Genomic DNA, 17,259 nt, shown 5'->3' with positions numbered 1-17,259 from the left:
GACTTTGTTATCTGTAACTCTGAAGGTACCACTGCACAGATAATGTTATTCATCATACTGTAAGCAGCACTACTGGGCACTATGTTGTGGTAATTCTTGTTTATTCTACAAAAACCTAATAAAATATAAATAAAATGCCACCAAAATAAACAACAGAAGGATGTGGATGGCCGACCCTGCCATCCAGCCCCAGCGCGGCAATAGTGTCTTTCTACCCCCATGGAGGCAGATAGGAAGCTTGTCCCAATAGAGGAAGATCCCCCAAAGCTCATTAGTCACCAGGGATTTTGCATTTGGGGCAAAACAACGGGGTGAGTGTGTTGCACTCTGACACTGGCTATACCCCTACCCCAAAAGGGACAAACCAGTCTTTCCTCTCCATCGAGGCAGACAGAGGGTCTGCCCCCAGTTTGCCCTGAACTGCAAAAAGCCCACTAGACACCAGGGATTAAAAAAAATATATATATAGTGGTGGGCTGCTAACCATGGGCATGACCATGCCCTCACTCGAAATAACTGGGTTGACAGTCCTTCTGCTCCCCAGGGGGCCAGAAAGCCCACTAGATACCAGGTATTTTTCTTTTCAAGAACTATAGGATTAGGGGCTGCTCACCCTGGACATGGCTAAGCCCTGACCCTAAAAACAAATCAGATAGTCTTTCTCCCCCCCTCCACGGTGGAGATGGGGGTGATTAGCCCCAATATGCAACCCCCCCCTCCACCCCTGGGGTGCAGAAAGACCACTAGTCCCCAGGGATTAAAAAGAAAACTATAGGGTTTGGGGTTGCCCACCCTGGGCATGATCATGCATCCCCCCACTCCAAAAACACGGCAGATTGTCTTTCTGCTCCAAATGCGCTGCGGATGTGGGTGATTACCCCAATATGCCTTCCCAGGGGGGTGGGGGGGGCAGAAAGCCCACTAGAAACCAGGAATAAAGTAAAAAAGAAATGTGCAGGGGGGCTGTCCACCCTGGGCATGGCATTTTGCCTACCCTAAAAGCAAGGCAAACAATCTTTCTGCCCCTCGGGTGTGGATGTGGGTGATTACCTCCAATCTGCCCCTGGGAGGCAGAAATCCCACTAGACACTAGGGGAAATTTAAAAAAGGAAATATAGGGGTTGGGACTGCCCATCATCAGCATGACCATGGCCCACCCTAACTAATTGCGCCAACAGTCTTTATGCCTCACTGGTGGTAGATGGGACTGTTTCCCACAATCTACTCCCTGTGGGGGGGGGGGGGGGGGGGCTGAAAACACACAAGACACCAGGGACTGCATTTATGCTGTTTTTATTTTAGGGGGGAGCCCCCGATATGTGTTTGTTCTCTCCTCCACCCCAGGGCCCAATAGACTTTCTGCTCTTGGTGGTTGATAGGGGTACTCACCCTAATCTGCTCCCCAGTGGGGCATGGAGGCCACTAGGCACCAGGGACTGCATTCATGCACTATTTACGTTTTGAGGGTAGCAGCCCCACCCAGGTTTTGGTCTGTGCTCCTCCCCACCCTGGGGCTCAATAGAGTTTCTGACCCCACCGGATGGTAGACAGAGGTATTCACCCCAATCTATGTCCCAAGCCCCCAGGGGACAGAAAGCACACTTGACACTAGGGATTTCAAAAATGGCACCAAAACAAACAAATGGATGGGGCAGCCTACTTTGGCATTGAGCCATACCCCTGTCCCAGTGGCGGCAATAGTGTATTTCTGCCCCCCCAGGCGGCAGATAGGAGCCTTGTCCCAATTGGTGAGATTGCTTCAAATGTGCCCCATGGGTGTTGAAAAGCCCACTAGTCACCAGGGATTTGGGGCAAATGAAAGGGGCGTGGGTGTTGCCCTCTGGCCATAGCCATATCCCCACCCTAAAAGGACAAATTAGTCTTTCTTGACAGGGTCAATGAAAGTCCCACAGTGGGCCTCCCTTTGACCTTAGTTTGATCAGTTTCTGTCGCGGGCACTAGGCTCAGCCATACAAGTGGGGTAGCGTTTTTATCAGGGCAACAAGGGGAACACTGTTTGGTAGGAGTTCTGTGGATTTCTCCTGATTCTGGAAGTTTCCATCACAGAATGTAAGCAAAATGTGTAATTTTAACCAAAGTTTGAGGTTTGTGGCATTGCACGCCACAGTGGAATCCTATGGGTGTCTAGTTTTCATAAACAGCAGGGGGGGGTGGGGCTGGGAGCACACTGCCTTACATCCCAGCACTGTTTACCCCTTTGCATTATGGTAAATGTGGTATATATGCTTACTTCAAATTTGACTGTAGTTTTTCACCAAAGTTGGTTCAGACATGTGCTGTATAACTAGATATGTGTATGTGTTTCTGGATTTTGTCCTTCATCAATAGAGAGCAGCACAATTTCACCTGGAGTTGCTGGAAATGCTGCATAGATCTTCACAAGTCACAGTACCACTCACAGGCACACAGGTGCATCTCAAAAGCGTGTCAGCTTGCTGGTTCAAGGGAGCCTTTTAAACACCTGGGGGGTTGGGAACACACTCCCACCACATCCTAGTAGTTGCCCCTGTGCTTTGTGGTAAATGCCGTACATAATTAGCATGTACTTCATATTTGACTGTAGTTTTTCACCAAAGTTGGTGCAGATAGAGATGTATATCTCTAGACATGTATGTGTTTCTGTATTTCGTCCTTCAGTAGAGAGCAGGCTTCATATGTGTTGGTCTAAAAGGCCAGGGCTAACTATCCAGCTTTTCCAGGCTTTTCCAGTGAAGCTTATAAAGCAAATATTGAGGTGTTACTGTTTGCTTTCTTGCAAAATAAACAAAGGGAATGTGGGCTGTTTCCAAATTAGTTAGAGAGCGTCAAATAAAATTAATCTTTAACATTACACAAGTTTTTTTATTTCCTGCTCAGTCATAAGAGTATGGATTAGTGGAAAACATCCACACTAAGCAAACCAGAGAAGGGATGATTTGTATATGTGCTCCTAAAATACTTCTAAAGCTTGTTTTTTATTGAAGCATCTCTTGATGCACTCCCCTTAGCTCTTGTCAGAGGAATCTGTAAGTAGTGTAGACATGTGCCAGGGAGCCATTACAGGCAAATCAACTCCTCACGTGCTTAGAGTGCCACGTTTATTTTATTTACATTCAACGCAATGAAGTGATGCTGCAAGAATCACTCTTTTAATAGGATAATCATTGACTCAAATACACACAATCATGTACAACCTACTGACTTATTAATGACAGGTCAGCTTACTCTACATCAGCACATCATTTACCTCCAGCCACGCATCTCTGGCACTACCACAGTCTGTTGTTTAGGTTGGGTGGTGGGCCAGTAACATTTGGGGCTATCTTCTACAAGTGAAACTAAATTGTGGCACAGCTATGTCCATGCTTTGGTTAAATGTTCATTGACGCAAGAGAAAATGTAAATAGTTCTAGAAGGCTGGATGCACCTGCATGACAGAAAGGGCTTGCATTTCAAAGGCCAAGTCCAAAGACTTCCATGGATTGGCTCTCTGATCTCTCACACGTGAGCGAAGCTGAAATCCCTGTTGGGTCTCTCGACAGGTGTTTGGACATTGTGGATACAGGGCATCGTTTGTCAAGTTTCAGTGTTGCAACAGTTAAACGTCTTTAAGACTCTGTTGTCAAATAAATACATCTTTATTTGGCATGTGTCCTCAGCTGCTTCTGTGTTCTTAGTCCAGCTTTCTAAGTGAAGGGCTCTTAACTTCTGATGTCTGCTCTAGAGATGCTCTAAGTTGAATGGCACAATTCTCAGATTTTGGCACGAAATGCCAATTGTTGCACAAAACGTAGCCCAAACTAAACGCCACTCTTTGGTACCTTATGCATTTTGGATACAGTAATTTAAGGCCACAGCTTATTGGCACTCATCTGATGTCTTCTCAACATTTTCACTGGGAAGGTTGGCAGCTCCTCCATTCCCTAATAGTTTGGCACGACTAGCCCTTAAGCTTCCCAGCTATTCTCCCTCAGTGATCCCATACACAGTACACTGAAGTATATTGGTAAAAACACTCCACTGCAGGGCCAGTTCCCTGGCCCCTTCAACATTTCAGCTGACAACCTGAGAGTGTACTTGGAGCCATGCAGGATAGTTTCCAAATGAATAATGTTTCCACAGTTTCTCGGTAATCACAAGGAAAGTGTTGAAACGAAGTAATGACGATAATGTGAAGTCTGAATATAAAGTTTAATCGGGAACAACAACCCAACAAGGACAGAGCTGATACACAGCTCCCACCGATCCAACCGACACTCGCGTGCCTGGGACATCGGCATCAACCAGGCTCCAGAATGCGAGTCTTGATGTCACCGAGGTTCCAGGTCTAACGCATGCAAGTTAGGAAATAAAGCATTAATCATTACAACACATCCCCCTCCCACACAATAATATTCAAATAAAACAATGTAGCAAAAGAGTCAAGTGGTATAGTCTTTCATCCAGAGTGGTTTAGAACGTAACCTGGATGAAACTTTAGAGCGTGGCGACTCCTTAGATGTTTCCATGAAATTTCTTCTTTGATCTTGCAAAACAGGAAAGTTGGAGTCTTCCACCACTCCTCTTCACCTCACGATTCTGGACATGCTCCAAGCATCTCCATTGTCCAGAATCACAATGTTTCCCTTTATTTCTTTTATACAAAAGGGGCCTTTGAAGGCAGATTTTCCTTTGGTTGTAAAACAAGGGCTCTTCACCAACACCAAATCCCCAACCTTCCACGTAACACTAGAAACACAATGTTTAGCATCAAAACGCAATTTGTAATTACATTGATATTTCTTCCTGAGACTGGGTGCCATATCAAATTTCTCCTGATTAAGATCAATCCGTGCTAAATTGTTATTAAACCATGCTGGAAACAGTTTAGAGCAACCTAATCTTCCCCTCATATATTCAAAGGGAGCTATGTTGGTGATACTGTTCGGGGTATTACGATATGCCCACCACAAATCCCTTAGGAGATTATCTAAAGGAGTTCTAGTCTCAATAGCCTCTTGTACACAAGCTTTGACCATCCTGTTCATACGCTCTGCTAGACCATTGGCCTGTGGTAAATATAAAGCTGTCTTCAAATGCACAATAGCCAGGGAATCTAAAAAATGTTTCATCTCTTGCGAAGTCAACTGTACTCCATTGTCTGTGACCAAATGGCTAGGTATGCCTTCCTTAGAGAACTCCTCTTCAAGAAACTCAATTACTGTTCGGGTATCAACAGAATTCACACATTTGGTCACCACCCACTTGGACGTATAATCCACCAAAAGCATGACATATTGTTCATTCGCTGGTAAGAGATGGAAAGGACCCATAAAATCAAGACCTAATTTCATCCAAGTTTTCTCTGGAACTTCTACAGGAGAAAGTGGCGCTCTCGTCACAACCTTGCTTTTGTCATTACTGGCACAACTCAAACAATCCTTCACAACTCCCTCAGCTTCACGGTCCAACCCTGGCCACCAGTAAAAGGCTCTAAGTCTAGACTTGGTTAAACTCCTACCCAAATGCCCTTTGTGAGCTAAATTAAGAATGTTGTTCCTCACACCCTCAGGAGGTATGGGTTTGCTTCCTCTAAACAATTCTTCTTCACTAAGAGAGAGTTCATTCCTCACATTCCAAAAACCTTTCAAAGAATCAGGAACGTCCTTATACTCCGGCCATCCCTTAACAATGAATACTTCAAGTTTATGTCTATCCAAATCTCTTTCCACAGCCAACCTCCATTCTTCTTCGTTGATGGCCATTTCCCTCACCCAGTTGATAGTAATTTTTATCCCCTGCTTCCTCGTTACTGTCAATTCAAGAACGGGACAAAAAGTCTGCCACAATATTCCTCGGTCCAGGCACATATTCCACAACAAAATTGTACTCCAATAAACCCTCCGCCCACCTTTGTATTCTAGGAGTCAACACTTCATTCTTCTTAGAGGTGAAAATTTGGACGAGGGGCCTATGGTCAGTCCTCACTACAAAGGGTAACCCCCACAGATAAAATTTAAAGTGATTGACTGCCCACATACACGCAAGTGCCTCTCTTTCTATGACAGAATAATGTTGTTCTGTCTCTTTAAGGGAATGGGAAGCAAAGGCAATTACTTTATCTTCACAACCCACCTTCTGGGTAAGGACAGCCCCCAACCCTCTAACACTCGCATCAGTGTACAAGTAAGTTTTGGCACACACGTCAAAATGCCCCAAGGTAGGCATCTTTCCAATACAACTCTTTACAAAAGAAACAGCAGTCTCACACTCCTTATTCCAAACAAATTCACAACCCTTCTTCAACAATTCTCTCAACGGTTGTGTCACATTAGAAAAGTTGGGAATGAATTTGGAATAATATTCTGCCAACCCTAGGAATGACCTCACATCATCTTTGTTCTCGGGCTCAGGAGCACGAATTATGGAATCAACTAACTCCAACTTCGGTTTGATTCCCTCACCAGAGATGGTATGTCCCAAGTATGTCACGGAGGTGACTCTAAATTTACACTTTTCTTTTTTAACAGTAAGACCGGCCTCTGCTAATTTGCACAAAACTTCTCTTAAAATGTTGTCATGTTCACTCACTGTTCCGCCGTGAATTAATATGTCATCCTGAAAACATAATGTGCCAGGAATTCCTCCTAAAATTTTCTTCATAATGCGTTGAAAACACGCAGCCGCAGAGGCCAGCCCAAAAGGCATCCTCAAGAACTGATAAGCTCCTAAAGGTGTTACAAAGGATGTGAGGTGCCTGGACTCAGGGTGCAACACTATCTGATGATAGGCCGAGGATAAATCCAACACACTGAACACCTTAGACCCACCTAGACATGACAATTCTTCAGTAATATTTGGTAGGGGTTGACGATCTATCCAAATATACTTATTGAGGTCTCTAAGATCAACACACATGCGGATCTGCTTCCCATTATCCTTCGGTGCCAAAACAACAGGGGCTAGCCATTCCGAGGATTCTATCTCCTCGATGACACCTGCCTCTAATAACCTGTGAAGTTCTGCTTTCAGTGGCTCTATCATTAACTTAGGTACTCTTCTGACTTTATGTACAACCGGGGTTACGTTTTTCTTAAGAATGATCCTATGTTCAAAATTTGCCAAACAACCTAATTTCTCGCTAAACACGCTTGGGAATTCCTTGCAAATTTCCAACGAGTTGTTTACATCTGTCACCACCATAACCTGGTTCTCTGAATTAGGATCTAATTTAATTCCCATGTCCCGTTGGTGGCGCCATCCTAGCAGATTATTGCCACGTTTGGCCACATAAACCTTTCCTACAGTACTTCTGTCTCAAAACTGAATTTTCATGACTTTGTACCCAACCACATCTATTTTGGCACCTCCATAACTGACAGGGTTGATGTCAGGTTCAATTAGAGAATCTAAAGTCTCTCCAAAAATTGTCTGCCAGTTCTTATCGCCAACCATGGTGTATGGAGAACCCGAATCCGCTAGAACAGTAACGGCCTTATTGTCAAGTTCAATAGTACATTCAGGCATGATCACTGGTCCCCCATCTACCATACTAACGTTGCGTTCTACTAGATCGACCTCTTGCCCAACATATAAAACAACTTTGCTAATATTTCCAGTGACAGAATCTATGCTGTTTTTGTCATTGTTCACACCCTGGCATAATGGCCTTTCTTTCCACATTTCCTACACAATGAATTTCGTGCAAAGCAATTGGGACTCTTTGCTGCATGACCCATGTTACCACAGCGGTAACAACGTAAAGATTTACTGTCTCTTTTCTTTTCTTGAATAGATGTTTGCATCTTGTTGTCCATGCCAACTCTCAAAACTTCTTCTTGGATCCTTGATTCTTGAATAGCGGAGAGACTGTCTCCATCAGAATGGTTCATTTCTTTGATCCAGTTACTAGTACTTTCCATGCCTTCAACAATTGCAATTGCTTCCCTCAAATCGGGATTCTTAGTCAAAAGTTTCTCCTGTACTCTTTTGTTGTTGGTGCAACGCACAAGTTGATCACGTATAAGAGAGTCTGTAATCTCACCAAAGTCACAAGTGCGTGCTAATGTACGTAATGCAGCGATGAAATTGCCCACACTCTCAGTATTGCCCTGGGATCTGGCGAAAAACTTATGCCTTTCAAGAACAACGTTTAGTTTGGACTCAAAGTGGGTTGCCAACATTGCTACCGACATTTCATAGACGTCTCTGGGTTCACTATCAGCTCCACCGATGGTCAAAGGTTCTAGACTATCATATATATTTCTGCCTTCAATTCCAAGATTGTGTAGAAGAACAGCTTGTTTCCTAGCTGGGGAGAATTTCTCTCCACCTATGGCTATCAGGTACGAGTCAAAAAGATTTTTCTATCGCTTCCATGGAAGAATGGGATCACCTTTGTCCAGTAAAAAAGGAGGTGGTTGAGACATAGTAGGTGTAGCCATGGCAATCAATAAAGTTGAACCAACAAAAAAAACAAGGCAAAGAAAAACAAATATATATATATTTTTATATATATATATATATATATATATATAGTGAGTAACCTTATTACTTCTAAAAATGCTCGCTATTGTTAGGGAAAAACAAAAGATTAAATCCTCCAACAGGGAATCATAAGAAGCAGTCTAGTTTATTTGTTGATGTCCACAATCCTGCGAAGCAACAGCTGAGTCAGGAAAACACGTAACATTGAGCCAATAGCAATTGACGTTTAAATATATAAAAAAAAAAATAAGTACGTGCGAGGGAAAGCTCTTGCAGGATTATCAAAACTGGAATGGAGAATGAAAGCAGCCGACCGTGACTCTGAAAGATGGCTTCCTTCAGAAGCAGAAACCGCAAACTGGCCGCGCGCTCACTTTAACACAAAGAGCAGCGGCGGCTTGAAGGAAGAAAAAAAAAATGCGTAGGCCTCCGACGAAGTTAGCTGCGCGGGCGCGGAGCGCTCACACTTTAATACAAAGAGCAGCAGCGGCTTGGAAAAGACCAACTTCAAGGATAGATGAACCTTCAATACATACGGAATGACGGTCTCTTCAGGCCTTGAAATTCCTTAGCAACAGGAGCCGATCGTCAGACATCTGATAGAAAAAATTGCAGCTCGATGTCAAAGAGGTGAGTGTGTGGGTCCTGGGTTGTTAGTCCCTCGTCGCCAGTGTTGAAACGAAGTAATGACGATAATGTGAAGTCTGAATATAAAGTTTAATCGGGAACAACAACCCAACAAGGACAGAGCTGATACACGGCTCCCACCGATCCAACCGACACTCGCGTGCCTGGGACATCGGCATCAACCAGGCTCCAGAATGCGAGTCTTGATGTCACCGAGGTTCCAGGCCTAGTGCATGCATGTTAGGGAATAAAGCATTAATCATTACAACAGAAAGCCATTCTGAGAACTTGCCAGGCTCTAGGACACCACAGGATGTCATTCCGCCTCACATCTCACTCACTGAATCTCATCCTTTGCTACAAAGGGTGCTCTTCTCTATTTTCATTTTACCAGTACTGCATTGCCTTGCTTTTCGATCTGGTGCACATACCTTTTGCAACATACTTGTGTTCACTGAAAACAAATTCTTCACCGTCCCTTCACTGCCACTTAGGCCAACCACCAAATGTGTTCTTCTTGGATCCAAATGTTGACGGCCCTGTCCCACAACTGGTGACCCATTATTGGCAACATGCACATTTCCTTTGGTCCTTCGGCAGGTGATGGTTCTTCTGTCCATCATATTACAAGTTTATTATGTCCTAATGCACTTTTAATAAGGCAGAAGTACAAATGTCACGGGGTACAAAACCTCACCTGCCCATTTCTTTGTAAACACCATCTGATGTATTATCGAATACATTTACCACGGATGGATCTATTTTGCTATGAAATTGCTGGCTGACCATTTTGTTAGGTCAGGCTCCTGGCATTTATGGGTCAAGGGACCCTTGTAGTGTCTGAATGGCGGTGTCTGGTTGCATGTCCTGTGAGCACTCTACTGTTGCACATCTGAGATTAGAAATCATTTTCCAGCCAGCAGTACAGATAGATTAAATTGTAGTGGTTGGAAATGTGTTTATTTCACATTGTCATGACAATTGACGTTTGGATGAAAGATTTCATAAATTCCAATTCAGATATTGATATTTCATTTCATTGTGTGTGCTAGAAATGTAACTGTAACCATGTTGCTGTCATAAAGTTATAAAGTTCAAAGTTGGCAATTTGCTAGTGAGTTTGAAAGCAACATCTTATATTTATGCTTAATTTGAAGTGGTGGTTGCAGGTGGGGCCCACCGGCACCCATTGTTATGGACTGATACTTATTTTTCCTCATCAGCCTTTGACCCAGAGCGGCACAGTGAAAAACCCGCAAGGGGAAGGTCTGAGAAGGAGACAGATGGAAAAATGTGACTTAGGGAGAAATCTGGTAATAAAAAGAACTCATAAAAGTGAGATAAAGAGGTAGGGAGTGTCTTGTAGTGGATTAAAGATGTATGAGGTGGAACCAAGACTACGCAGCCTTGGTATTCTGCTCACGGGGCTTCTGAGAAAAGCTTTGGGTCCCAGCACTTACCATTTTACAAATTAAGCACTGAAATAACCTAACACAAATTCTACATCTAGATCACAAAACCAGCAGTTAATATGCTCGATTTAGCCATGCATTGAAACTAAAGAGGGATGTTCAATAGATCCGTAGTCTATGATGAGGAGATACTGGCATGAAAAAGCCACTTTCTGAAGGTTCACTTCATTTATTAAGTACTCTGTGAAAGAGCGCCAAATATTATTAATCATCATAAACATATTTTGTCACGACAATAATCTAGTTTTTCAACGCAAAACTTTTAAAATCTTTCTAGAAGATGTAATGGCCCCATCTTGTATTAAGATTTGGACACCACAATGTTCACAATGGGTATACGCTATCTCCCCTCACCTTGAAACATACTCAATTTGTTAGGCATTTTGTGAATAGCTAGATTGGAGAGTACTAGATCAATGCCGCATTCCTGCAGTATATAGCCCCTATGCCTGCGGAAAGCCACCCCAATGGCCGTGAACTAGTACCAAAAGAACCACTGAAGCTCGCCAATAGCCACTGGTAATTTGATATTGAGGACTTGGCAGCACAAAGCTGGAGACTGGCCATCATGCACAGCACAAGACCAACAATTAACCAACAATTAACTAGCACAACACATTATGATACCCAACTGCATTTCTGTAATGATGACTTCTGAGCTAATAACCCCCAAGCATTAAAAAAAAATATGTATGTTGAGCAGGTCCCCAAGTCAGCTCTCCCATGCCGTCTGGCAGGCTCCCTCCACTGTCCTGAAGTTCTGTTAAAGCGCCTTAGTACCCCTACTGAGAGCTCTATTGTCTGCCTTCTGGTAACCATTCTGTTAGCCCCCGTTGTTTCCCGCTGCTTACTCCTGCCCTGCCGCACTGCCGCCAGCCCGCCCACCACCACCCAGCACCCCTCCTCCCCAGGACCTGCTTAATGGAGGCTAAAATGCAGTCATACCACTGGCTGCAGATCACTGGCACCAAAATCAAATTTGTCAGCACCTGTTTGTGCCTAGACCGTGCCAAGCGCCAGGAACCATGACTCTCCACCCACCCACCGATACTCTGCCGCTGAACTATGGGACCTGACCCCTAGGAAGCGAGACAGCAACTGCTCCAGCATGTCTCCCCGGACCACGGTTGGACCTTTCGCCTGCCACCTGTGTCACTTCGCCTGCAACACCAAAGTTTCACCGCTGACGACTCATTGAAAGAAACAACTCCACTGCCTCCTACTCAACGTAAGATCACTCTGCAAACACACCACAGATGTCTGGGATGGCATAACCATTCTCCAACTGGACTTGATGTTTATCACATAAACCTGACTCACCCCCACATCAGCTCCCGAAATCATTTGTGCAATCACACAAGGTTACAAACTAATCCACAGAGACTGCCACAAGAATCACAGAGGAGGCATCGCCATCATCCACAAGGACAGCCTCCTATGCACCACCACTGAGGATGACCCGTCCCCCATGATGGAACACCTTAACTTCCAAATCTGAACAGACGCAAAAACCACCATCAGACGCATCCTCACGTAAAGACCCCGTGCCCCCGTTCTGTCTTCTGCAAGATGATCACTGAGTCAATCTTCCCCCTGGCCATCGACTCAAGACACTAAGGTGGTCATTATGACCCTGGCGGTATTACAACCGCAGGGCCAAAATGACGGGAGCACCGCCAACAGGCTGGCGGTGCCTCCCGGCGTATTTTGACCACGGTGGTAGCGCCGCGGTTGCACCGCCGGGGCCGGCGGTTTGCCGTCATTTAAGCCCCGGCGGTGATAATCCGCCAGGGCAGCGCTGCAAGCAGCGCTGCCCTGGGGATTATGACTCCCCTACCGCCAGCCTGTTTCTGGCGGTTTGCACCGCCAGGAAGAGGCTGGCGGTAAGGGGAGTCCTGGGGCCCAGCAGACAGTGAAAAGCACGACGGGTGCAACTGCACCCGTCGCACGGCCGCAACACCGCCGGCTCCATTAGGAGCCGGCTCCTATGTTGCGGCCGCATCCCCACTGGGCTGGCAAGCGTAAACTAGGTTTGCGCCCGCCGGCCCAGTGGGGATGTTGTAATGGGGACCGCGGGAGTGCGGCCGCATTGGCGGCCGCACAGCGGTTACAGCTTGGCTAATGACCCCAAAGTCCTCATGGGGGACCTCAGTTTCCATCTCGACAACCCCAACGACTGAAACTCCACCAACATCTTGGACAACCTAAACAACATCGGACTGAAGCAACTATTTCACCAGCCCCATTCACAATGCATGATACACCCAGGACCCCATTTTTACTGCCAGCAACAGGATTAGATTCTCCCACACAATGGAGCTAACATGGACTGACCACCACATCATACACTTCTCCATAACAAGCACTCTGGAACCCTCCTCCACTCCATCCGCCCCTCCTCACCTCAGGTGGGGAAAAATCACTGAGACCCAATGGATCACTTCCCTCAACACCAACAGACCCAACCCCACTGCAGCATCAAGCACAACGCCCGTATTTCTCCGACTGGATCCTCAACTGTGCCAACAAAAGCACCCCCACAAGAAATTCCAAAATCATATTACCTAGCAAGCCCGCTGGCTGGTTCGCCCCCGAACTTTGCCCTCCGAAGAAAGAATGCAAACGACTAGAAAGGCGGTGGTGCACTAGCAAAATCCTATAAGACCGCACCACCTTCAAAGCTGCCCTCAAAATATATCAATGCTACCTCAGGGAAGAAAAAAGGACACCCTGATCAACCACATCGAGAAGAGCACAAACTGCTCCCATGAGCTTTTCAGCATTGTGAGAGAGTTCTCCTGCCCTGCAGCCACGAGAACACAATCAACCCCCCCCAGGCCCTCTGCGACTCTCTGGCAGACTAATTCCATGACATAATAGCAGCCATCTACAGCAACTTTGGCCCCCAACTCACCAGCTTCGAGCACCTTCTAACTCTGACTGACGAAACCCACAGCCACTTGATCACAGACTGGAAGTTGCTAACGACTCAGGAAACATCAGCTATCATGAGTGCGACCCACGCTGGATCACCCAACCACCCGTGCCCCCACCACATTTTCAACCTGGGAAAGAGCAAAATCAACAGCGCCCTCACTCCCATCTTCAAGGTCTCCATCACGACGGCCAGCATTCCCGAAGCCTGGAAACAAGCAGAGGTGAAATTGCTCCTGAAAAAAACGTCCACCAACCCCAGCAAACTCAAGAACTACCGCCTGATCGTGCTGCTACCTTTCCCCGCCAAAATCCTAGAAAGAGCCATCAACTGACAGCTCTCCAAACACCTAAAAGAACATAATCTACTGGATGCCTTCCATGCAGATTTTCACGCAACCACAACAGAGACTGCCTTGATCACCGCAATGGACAACATCAGATACCTCCTCAACTGCAGAGAAAAAGTAGCCCTAATCCTCCATGACCTCTCAGCTGCTGTCAACACTGTATCTCCACACCCTCATAACCAGACTCCACCACCTCGGAATTCGGAGCAACACCCTCAAATGGATCCATGTCTTCCTCACAGGATGCACTCAAAGAAGCTGACTACATCCTTACACCTCAGAACCCAAGAACATCATCTGCGGTGTCCTGCAGGGGTCCTGGTCAGCCCCACCATTTTCAACACCTGCATGACGTCACTGTCGGACATTGTCCGCACTCACAGACTCAACATTATCTTATGAACCGACGACAGGAAACTCACCCTCTCATTCTCCAAGGACCACGCCACCCTGAGAGTCAACTTCTGCAAAGCTATGAGCAACGTAGAACCAACTACTTGAAACTGAACGCAGGCAAGGCAGAAGTGATCATTTTCAGAAAAAATGCATCCCCAAAGGCAACTCCTGACCCTGATGGACCACGGCTGCTACCTCAGCATCATCATCGTCAGCAAACTCACCTTCAGGAAACAGATGAACACAGTTGCTGCCTCCTGCTTCCTCCTCCTCCGCATGCTATGAAAGATTTTCGGATGTATCCCTGTTGACGCCTGAAGACCAGTAACCCAACCCCTAATTACCAGCAGACTTGACTATGGAAATGCACTCTACATCGGAGTCACCACCAACTCCTTAACAGCTTCTAAACTCGCAGCAAGACTCATCCTATGTCTTCCTAATTGTACCAGTATCACCACACACATCAAAAGCTTACCCTGGCTCACTGTGCATAAGAGATTGGATTTCAAGGTCATGACCCTCGCCTTCAAAGCCCTCCACAATATCCGACCCAAACACATTAACCACCATCTGACCCTCCACCAACTCACCAGAAAACTGATCAACCTCCCTTGTCCTTGCACATGTCTGCCCAAGCTGTTGCAGGAAGCCATTCCTTCTCCTACCCCTCTACCTTCGAACCACACAGCTGAAGACCTGGCTTTTCGCTGGTACGCAGCATCACACCCCAGCACCTGGATACCCCTGGGGTGATAAACCACGCTCAACAAATGCCGATTGATTGATTGATTGTTTGGGCGTAAGTGATTAAACTGTACAAGTTAAGCTGTTAAATTCACATCTATCTATCACTTTCGCTATATTTATATATATATACATATATATATATATATATATATATATATATATATATATATATATATATATATATATATATATATATAGGGAGAGAGATAGATAAATAGATCGATAGATAAATAGCTATATATATATATAGAGAGAGAGAGAGAGAGAAAGAGAGAGAGGGAGAGAGTGAGAGAGATAGATAGATATCACAGACTTGAGCACATAAATTGAGTTATCATTCACATTTGGACAGCCAGGATTTTGTCCTTTTACACTTCTAATTCAACAGAAGACTTTCTCTTAGTTTTCCTTTACATGTTTATGTTGAGTTTCATAAAAAAATATTATAAGCACATGAATTCTAGGCACGGCACTCGGATTTATATGTGTATTGTGTCTATCTATTGAATTCAACATAGATAGAAAGATTTGTTTTGCAGTTTTATATAGCGCAAACTAGACCTGAAGGTATTGGAGCGCTTTACATGCGCACCAGTTACAAGACACAAGGGCACGTTCCTCTTTTTTATGGCACGGGGAGATTAAGTGATTATTTTGAACGGTCGACAAGACTCGAACCTCACTCCTCAGTTCCAAATTAGACAGCTAGACACAGAACACACCTGTTGCCAACTACACGACCTAGTACTCGTGCCTAAAACTCAACACAAAACTATAAAACAAAAACTGTGCGCTGAGAGGAAGCCTGCTGCTGCATTTAAGGTTTAAAATAAATTCTGGCTGTACAAGTATGAATGATGACACCTCAAGGTATGCGCTCAAGTCCGTGATTTTACAGTGGGAGCTGAATTTGCAAGCAACGCAGTGTACACAGGCTCTAAGCCTTCTTCTTAAGTTGGGCCAACCAAAAGCTGTGTTTTTTTACACCTCGTTCGGGGTAATAAACCATTCCTTTATTGTAAGCATCAAGGGAGCCCACATACTTTTTAATGCTTTCATTGTGTTTCATGTAAAACCCTCAGATATTTATTATGCCCATAGCAGCCAAGTCTTCACACTGATAAAGAAGCCGCTGCTCCCCTTGCCAGCAGCCGACAGTGGTACATTCCACGAGCTGCCTTACACGCAGCATCTTCTTTCCTGTCACGCGCTTCTGCCACTGCCCTGCCAATTGCACCTCAGGTGACAATTCCACGGAGTGTTTTTCCAAACGCGCACCAATTGCCTACGGCTGCGTTACCAAAGCAGCGGTAATTGAGGGATTGCTTTGCTTGGATAACGCTGAGCCTCTGATCCTAAAGAAAAGCAGGTTGTGTCGCACCAGCATTTTACTGGCTAGCAGCAACGGGGTTAGTAAATCATTAGGTGTGGGGCTTAAGTCTTTCCTGACTGATTAAACTTGAGGTGAGCTAACACAGCCTTCCAATGACCTCAGGTCACGAGACGGGCTGTGAGGCAATGCAGATATCCAACAGTTATTTCCTGCATTTCTGTGCAGGGCAGATGAGTAGCAGTTGTATTTAGCTAAAAAAAAAGTGGCAAATCACCTCATATCAAGAAGTTAGCAAAATGTTAAAAAAAACATAAGTGAAGTGGCGTCAGACTGTTGATATTCTTTTTAAATTTATGAGAAGTAGTTAAAGATGGTCTCCACATTGGTGCACCACTCCACATACTCCTTGGCCATGCACAACATCACACTCTCCCTTTGAGCGCCATTCTGGGTGCCAGTCACAAAGTGTATTCCCTTTAAGGCCTTCTGTATCACACAGCACTCAATCCATGGTACAGGACGAATCTTCCTTCAATCCATACTTCGATCTTCCTGCCAAAGAAGGATACTGTGCTCAAGAGTGGCTTCACTCGTCCTGATCACACCCTTGTTCTCAAAAACTTGCATTGGCAAGAGTACATTCTCAGATAGTTGTCCAGCAAGAATAAGGATAATCAACAACCACCCAGAATTCCAGACTCCGGAGTACACTTGGCCATACCCAAACAATGACCTTTCACTTGTAATCATCTACTTCAAAAGTGCATTTAATGGACTAGAAACCTTTAGATAATTCTGGGTTTTGTTGGTTCAAGAAAGCAAAGTGCCTAAAGGTATGTATTTGGGGGAAGCATGTGGACATTAATATGGGTGACAGAAGAAATTCTGCCTCTAAAAAGGTCCTGAATGTTTCTTATCCATCTCGGCCACG

This window comes from Pleurodeles waltl, chromosome 2_1, assembly GCF_031143425.1.
Source record: "Pleurodeles waltl isolate 20211129_DDA chromosome 2_1, aPleWal1.hap1.20221129, whole genome shotgun sequence".
NCBI classification, from domain to species: Eukaryota; Metazoa; Chordata; class Amphibia; order Caudata; family Salamandridae; genus Pleurodeles; species Pleurodeles waltl.
The sequence above is the reverse complement of the archived record's forward strand: the minus strand, read 5'-3'. Positions refer to the sequence as shown.